Below are 6,876 nucleotides of genomic sequence, written 5' to 3'. Positions count from 1 at the left end.
ATAAACATCTCTCATTCCCCTCCTCATCTTTTGTTACCAGCTAAGCTCACTGCTCACGCCACCACTCACTCACTCAAGGCTTTGATAGACTCAGGGGCCGAACAGAGTTTTATTGATGCATCACTCGCTAAGAAACTGGGCCTAACTATTGAACCTCTGCCCCATGCTCTTCGAGCCTCATCTCTGAATGGACAGCGTTTGCCTGATGTCACCCATGTTTCTGAACCAGTCACCCTGTATTTGTCTGGAAATCACACTGAATTAATCAGTCTGTTTGTTTTCAAAGCTCCGCTGACGCCTCTGGTTCTGGGCTATCCATGGCTGTTGCAGCATAACCCACTGATTGATTGGCAGGCGGGCTGTGTGTCTAGATGGGGGGAGGGTTGCCATATGACTTGCTTAAAATCAGCCATTCCATCCATTGGCTCCTCCGCGTCACCCCCGCAGACTCCTCCGGACCTAACAGCAGTTCCTTCAGTGTACCATGAACTAGCGGAGGTGTTTAGTAAGGATCGCGCCCGTTCTCTTCCCCCACACCGGCCTTATGATTGTGCCATTGACTTGTTACCAGGAGCTCCGTTGCCTACTAGCCGACTCTATAGCCTGACACAGCCAGAAAGAGAAGCCATGGAGGAGTACATTACTGACGCACTGGCTGCGGGAATCATTCGGCCATCTACCTCTCCTTTGGCATCGGGTTTTTTCTTCGTGGACAAGAAGGACAAGTCCCTCCGGCCATGCGTTGACTATCGGGGCTTGAATGCAATCACTGTCAAAAATAAATACCCGCTGCCCCTGCTGACCTCAGCGTTTGAGCTTCTCCACGGGATGAAAATGTTCAGTAAACTTGACCTCCGGAGTGCTTACCATTTGGTTCGCATTAGGGCAGGGGATGAGTGGAAGACGGCCTTCAACACCCATCTGGGACATTTTGAATATCTTGTCATGCCTTTTGGATTAACAAATGCCCCGGCAGTCTTCCAAGCCCTCGTGAATGACGTCCTCAGAGACTTCCTCAACCACTTTGTTTTCGTCTACCTAGACGATATACTCATCTTCTCCAGGTCAGTGTCAGAGCACGAAAGACATGTCAAACTGGTGTTACAAAGATTGTTGCAAAATCGCCTTTTTGTCAAAGCAGAGAAGTGTGAGTTTCATGTAACCACTGTTTCTTTCCTTGGATTCATAATTGAGCAGGGAAACTTGAGACCGGATCCTGGAAAGGTCAAAGCGGTTTTGGAGTGGCCCACACCCCCAAACGGCAAACAGCTTCAACGTTTTTTGGGGTTTGCAAATTTCTATCGCCGTTTCATCCGTGACTTCAACAAAATTGTCTCACCTCTTACTTACCTCACTTACCCTAAGGTTCCGTTCCAGTGGGGACAGGCAGCCACGGAGGCGTTCAATCATCTGAAACAACGGTTTGCCTCCGCTCCCATCCTCTCCCAGCCGGATCTCAACCAACCCTTCATCGCGGAGGTGGATACCTCGGATATGGACGTGGGGGCCGTCCTCTCTCAGAAAACTGAAGGTAAACTCCATCCATGCGCTTACTTCTCTCGTCGGCTTTCACCCGCAGAGCAAAACTACGATGTTGGCGACAGGGAGCTACTCGCCATCAAACTGGCACTGGAGGAGTGGCGGCATTGGCTAGAGGGGACGGCACAGCCTTTCATTGTGTGGACCGACCACAAGAACCTCGCCTACCTTCAGGCAGCAAAACGCCTCAACGCACGTCAAGCCAGGTGGGCGCTTTTCTTCACCCGTTTCAATTTCTCCATTACTTACAGGCCCGGGTCCCGAAATGTCAAACCAGATGCTTTATCACGTCAGTTTTCACCCTCTGAGGGGGATCGGGAGGTGGCGTCGATCTTGCCTCCGGGCTGTGTCATAGGAGGCCTCACTTGGGAGATTGAGTCGATGGTGCGGCGGGCCCAGCGTACCGAACCTGATCCGGGGACAGGACCCCCGGGGCGGCTCTACATCCCTTCGTCCGTACGATCCCAATGGGCCCACACAGCAAGATTCTCATGTCACCCTGGAATCCAACGCACCATTGCCTTTCTGGAATGCGCCTTCTGGTGGCCATCTTTAGCCCAAGATGCCCGAGAATATGTTAAAGCCTGTACTACCTGCGCCCAAAATAAGTCACAAAACACTCCTCCCGCAGGCTTACTTCATCCACTCCCTACCCCGGGTCGACCGTGGTCACACATTGCCCTCGACTTTGTTACTGGACTTCCACCTTCGGCAGGTAACACAGTAATTCTGTCTATTGTCGATCGCTTCTCTAAAGCAGCACATTTTGTAGCATTACCCAAGCTTCCCACAGCCCTAGAGACCGCCCAGCTGCTTGCATTGGACCCTTTACCGTCGAGGCTGTTGTTAACCCAGTCTCGGTCCGTTTGCAGCTCCCACGTAGCATGCGTATCCACAACGTGTTCCATGTGTCTCAGTTGAAACCACACCTGTCCAGTCCTCTGTGCCCTCCTTCCAGGCCGCCGCCACCCGCCCGGCTCATTGATGGCCTGCCCGCGTATTCTATTACGCGCATCATGGACTCGCGGCGCCGTGGACGGGGAGTTCAGTATCTGGTGGATTTGGAGGGCTATGGCCAACCTTCACTTGGTATGGTCCGGGATTTCCATCGTGCCCATCCGGACAAGCCTGGTGGGTCGCCTGGAGGCTCCCGTTGAGCCTGATAAAACTAAAATATTTAGTTTTATCTCCACTTTGCACTCACCTGTCCAACTAATATTTTGTGTTATATCTTGTGTGTTCACATGCAACTTTGCAAACCTAAGCCATGTTTCCATGTTCATTTTAATGAGGAAAAGGTTTCTCCTGGCAAACCTTCGGAACAAGCTATGCTTTCTCAGTCTTCTAAATGTACTGTCATGAACTTTAACATTTAACATGCTAACTGAGGCCTGTAGAGTCTGAGATGTAGCTCTTGCACAATCTGAATTTGGGGTGAATTTGGAAATGGCCTCATAACCCTCTAATTGATCACTGACGATATCTTTCCACCTCGACTTTGTGCTAACACATACCCGAATGCAAACTCCCAAACTTCTTTCATAGAAGTGCTCACACATACTGATGATCAGTTAATCAAGTGCATTAGTCTTTCTTATGCTTCAGCACTTTAGCCTAATTCTTGTTAAATAAATAATGGCATGGCATCATATATCATGTGTTGTTGTGAATCTGATGTTCTGTTCACCTAATTTTAGAACCTGGTAAGCACCAGATAATTTTTTATTTTGTCCTGATACATAAAACCTGAAATTTACATAATTGTGCTTTAATAAGAACGATGATTGTTTTCTTATGTTTGTTTGCAGCACTGCTGTGTACTGATCTTTACATCAGGTGTGAACATTTCTCTGAAGGCTATAAAATCAGTTGAAGCACTTTAAGTTAAGATACATAAAGCAGATGATGTTGGGCTTCTTAGAATAGTTGAGTATGAATAAATAAACATGTTTATTACAGGAAGTGTAAAAATATGTCCAATAAGGAAACTGTACCAAATGACTAGCCTGTGACTATCAAAGTATAGATCGGCTCTATTGATTCGCCTGTCCTTATCCAAATCCGGCCACAGACCTCGGAACGTGTCCCTCCTTCCTCTCTCCTTTTACTTCCTCCAGCAAACATAAGCTTAAAAGGATAAATGAAACTTTTTTTTACATTCAAATATTTAACCTATAAAAAAGGAATTAAAGATCATTTAAGCAGCAAGCAACACATATCTGGACGTTTTCTCAGGTTAAATCTGCCACAGTTGTGTGGGGAAAATAAGGTACTGTAAGAGAATCTAAACATATTAGCCTCTGTTACATCTATAGAGAACTTTTACCTTTCAAAGCTTTACTTTAATAAATGAAGCAACCACGTAGGTGTTTCACTTCATTTTCAATTTGGCATCCAATATGCATCAAAGTTACATTTTCATTTTTTATAATACAAATCACCACTTCATGTTTTCCATCTCTCTGCTACAAGAAAGAACCTGACACCTGAGAATGAATGGTGAGCATGGGCCTCTCCAGTTATTTCACTCCATAGAATTGTTTTTTTCTCTTTTAGTACAAATGAGAAAAGAAAATAGCTGAAAATAAATCATCATGTGAAGCTTGGAGGATGAAAAAAATTAGCTAAAAGCTTAAAAAAAATTGCAGTGAAGGGTGATGGATGTTTCCACTCGTTCTTGTTATCTACCTCAGTGAAGCATTGCCATGGATCCTGAATGATTTTGTTCTTTCTATCTCCGTCATTGATGGGACTAAACTGGATAACCTCACGCACCAGGAGGATTGGAGTGGACTGTTAGAAGAAAGGAAATCATTGTGTTGATTGATGCTTTTCATTTTGTCACATTGATCTGTTTTGGACTTGAGCAAGTGATGTAATCTGGGTGATACATGACGAACCTTCAGTTTTATTAGAGTGTCTGTCTAATTTATTCATGAACACCGACAAATTCAAAATCAGAGAAAACCTTTTGCATATTACACAATAAACTCCCCAGGTGTGTCTTTATTTCACTAACAGAGATTTCTCTTCACGTCATTCATTCTCTCACTTCTTTCTTATATCATTTCAGTATTTTTTCTCTTTTTCTTTTTCTGCTGTCAGGAACGCTTTGCTTCCACACAGAGAAAGAGTAAGGCTGATGCTGGGTTGGATGCAGGGAGGGAGATGAGGTGGAATAATCAGGAAACAGAAAAGCTGCCTGTCCGGCCCTCATCTCCTCCTGTCAGCCCAGAAGATATAGAGTTCATCTCTTCCTCACGCACAGACACACACAAGCACACACGTCTAGCCTGTTTTCCTCATATGAGGGGCCATCATGCTCATCTTGTGCTCATTCCTGTTGCATAAGCCCACTAACCCTATTTCCCATCCCCCGCCTGCCTTTGGTTTGAGAGTATTACCTCCCATTCTAACATGAGGCTGCATGTGACTGCTTTATATGTGTGTGCAGTGGGTCATATGATACAACATACTAGCATAGTGCTCAACATTTCTTCATTAAAGGTCACTTTGTGAAATAATTACATTTAATCATGTTAAGGGCTTATGCATCATACTCTATATGTGGCCATGTCTTGCATCATCCTCCACTGACCCACATGAACCTCACAGATTGTGTGTTCATTACTCCAGATTAATAACTAGACTATGATAGTTTAGTGTGTGCCTGCGTGTGGATGTGATTAGTCGCGTCCTTTATTGGCAAACCTTTGCTGAATAATATGTCACAGTCGCTGTAAACCATACAAATGTCCCTAGCTCTAAAACCAAACAGGTTGATCTGTCTTCAGTGCTTTTATTAGCTGCTCAAAATGAGCTGTTTCAGTGACTGTAGGTTTAAATCCAGTCCTTGAGCTGAACAGTACACTCAGTTAATTTCATGGCATCTGAATGTGTGAGGTTTGAATGAGACATTTTGTCACTTCTAACCGAGCAGCAACCTCCGGTGTTGAAAAATTAACTTTAAAAAAACTGCAGTTCTTGGAGCCTACCCCAGCTATTATAGGGTACCTGGACAAGTTACCTGCCTATAGCAGGAACAGCTATTTAACCCAAAATGCATGTCATTGAGCTGTGGAGTACCTGGAGGAGAGAGCATGTAAATCATCACATCAGTACACAACATTAGTTACACAGGAAAGTAAAAGCCATGTGCAGTTAATTAACTGGTCATCAGCACATGTAAGCACCTACAAAAGCATCTATAAAAGCAGGGCTTTTAATAGTTTGCTGGTCTAGAGCATTCAGGTGATTGTTATCAAGGAAGAAAGACATCAGCAGTGATCTTAGATAAGCATCTGCAGCTGGCCATCAATCTGGAAAAGGTTATATGGTCATTTCCAAACAACCTAAAGTTGATCAATTCCTAGTCTTCCCTAGAGTGGACGTCCAGCAAATTCACTCCAAGGTCAGACCGTGCAAAGCCCAAGAGCTACCATTCGGTTGCTACAGGCCTCAGTTAGTTAGCATGTTTAGCATGGTTGACTTTTCACCAAAATAGTTGTTGTAAGTTAAGTGTAAGTTAAGTGTATGCTGTAAACAAATGCTCACAAATCTCAATATCTCAATGTAGTGAAACAACATAGGCAAGAAGAGTGGGCCAAAATTTATCCACAATGACAGAGTATCATACAGAAAACCATGACTTCAATTGCTGCTGAAGGTGGTTCTACAAACTACTAAACCATGGGGTGTAGTCAGGTTGACAATCAAATACTGGATTCTGTGTGATGTTTTAGATAATTTTAGATGCTGCTGTGGACCAGAGAAGTTTTACATTTATCCTGATATGTAAAACTTTAGAAATAAACAAGGTTGTACTGTCTTCTTATCGTGACTGTATCGCTCCTATTATACACTTTTTTGGTTATTGTTTTTTGGTTTTGTACTCTGATATCATCACCTTTATCACCTAATGTCTAGTTCTAAAATCTTAAATTGATATTAGTATATTTACATATGTGTGTTTAGTATTAACATAGAGAAAAAAAACGGGTTTTTTCGTCGTCAAAAATATTATGAGGCTGCAATGTATTCGATGGTACCTCGACAGCAACAGCAAGGTTTTCCCTTTGAAACAGATCAAGCCGTCACATAGTCTAAACCAAGCTTGAAATCAAGCTTCTATCAATTGTAGAGTACAAGACTCACCATAAAGGTTACACTGAAATAAAAAGAAAAAATCTCACAAAACTCGTCTGTAACCAAACAAGATTATTTCACAGCAGTTTTGTGCACTCGTTCTGAAAAATCAATGTCATGCTGTACCATAACAATGATTAATATGGGGGTGAATCAGGTCAGCGTAGATCCTCACCCTCCCCCATCCAGCAC

At 43.7% G+C, this 6,876-nt stretch overlaps 1 long non-coding RNA gene across 1 annotated transcript in view; it reads right to left on the bottom strand.

Moving 5' to 3' along the window:
- Nucleotides 1–4,111: 4,111 nt before the first annotated feature.
- The window catches only part of LOC145420393 (uncharacterized), an 11,531-nt gene continuing 8,766 nt past the window's right edge, over nt 4,112–6,876 (bottom strand). Inside the window, exon 3 of the long non-coding RNA XR_013901689.1 lies at nt 4,112–4,332. This is a non-coding gene — a long non-coding RNA (uncharacterized LOC145420393). The remainder of the gene's footprint in view (nt 4,333–6,876) is intronic.

The sequence above is a fragment of the Astatotilapia calliptera genome, chromosome 15 (assembly GCF_964374335.1).
Source record: "Astatotilapia calliptera chromosome 15, fAstCal68.1, whole genome shotgun sequence".
Lineage (NCBI taxonomy): Eukaryota > Metazoa > Chordata > Actinopteri > Cichliformes > Cichlidae > Astatotilapia > Astatotilapia calliptera.
This window is presented reverse-complemented; position numbering and strand designations above follow the sequence as displayed.